Source organism: Mastomys coucha, unplaced genomic scaffold (genome assembly GCF_008632895.1).
Source record: "Mastomys coucha isolate ucsf_1 unplaced genomic scaffold, UCSF_Mcou_1 pScaffold22, whole genome shotgun sequence".
NCBI classification, from domain to species: Eukaryota; Metazoa; Chordata; class Mammalia; order Rodentia; family Muridae; genus Mastomys; species Mastomys coucha.
This window is the reverse complement of record NW_022196905.1, coordinates 216,983,766-216,984,879: the sequence shown is the minus strand read 5'-3', so window position 1 is coordinate 216,984,879 and position 1,114 is coordinate 216,983,766.

Genomic DNA, 1,114 nt, shown 5'->3' with positions numbered 1-1,114 from the left:
CAGAAGCAGCAGGAGCAGTAGCAGCAGAAGCAGCAGGAGCAGCAGGAGCAGCAGGAGCAGCAGGAGCAAGAGGAGCAGCAGCAGGAGCAGCAGGAGCAGCAGCAGGAGCAGTAGCAGCAGAAGCAGCAGGAGGAGCAGGAGCAGCAGCAGGAGCAGCAGGAGCAGGAGCAGGAGCAGCAGAAGCAGCAGAAGCAGGAGCAGGAGCAGTAGTAATATTAGTAGTAGTGTAGTAGTAATTTTTAAAAGTTGGGCAAGGAACACACATGAAGGGCAGGATCCTAAGTTGTCTGGGATGTTATACACATGAGATGCCCATCATTACTTTGTATGGTGCTAAAGCAAGTTTAGATTCCTAAAGGGAGGTGTGGAATATAGGTCAACATTTGGAGGCTACAGTAGGAGCCATTTAAGGTCAGATAATAGAATTAGATCATCCAAAGAATGGATGGGTATAAAGGAGAAGTCTGAGCACTGAATACTTTGAGGCTTTAAGTGTGGACACCTGCCATTTAGGAGGAACTAGGAAGGACATGGCAGGAGGAACTAGGGAGGCCAAAAAGAGGCAATCAGAGGGAGCACTTGAAAGTAACTTATCAAGACACATGCTGCTCATAATGGAGATGAGACATGGGTGTCACCATTAGGGTCCATAAGGTACACAAGCTTCACAGGAACTGGTTCTGGAACTCCCAGGGCAGGAATGCTGAGAGCAAGTGTGGCCCACAGCTGTGAAGGGGTTTGTTGTAAAAAGAAAGCAGAGAAATCATACAGTACTTAGAAAAGTACATGCAGCAGAGAAGATGAACAAGTTTGACTGATGGGAGTAGGGTTACATGGGAGTAGGATGGGGACTATCCTATCCTGGAAGTTCCCTCAAAGGAGCAGACAGTTTGTTCAGTTTGGAGAAGGAAAGACAAGCTACATATTCACTTGGGGAGAGCATGAGGGTGGTCCATCTGAGCCCCTCTGACTTCTTAGTGAAATTAAGAGTTAGGTCATTGTGGTGAGAGTAAAAAGAACTAGAGTAGTAAAGACAAAGATAAAAGTCAGGCCGGGCAGTGGTGGCGCACGCCTTTAATCCCAGCACTTGGGAGGCAGAGGCAGGCGGATTTCT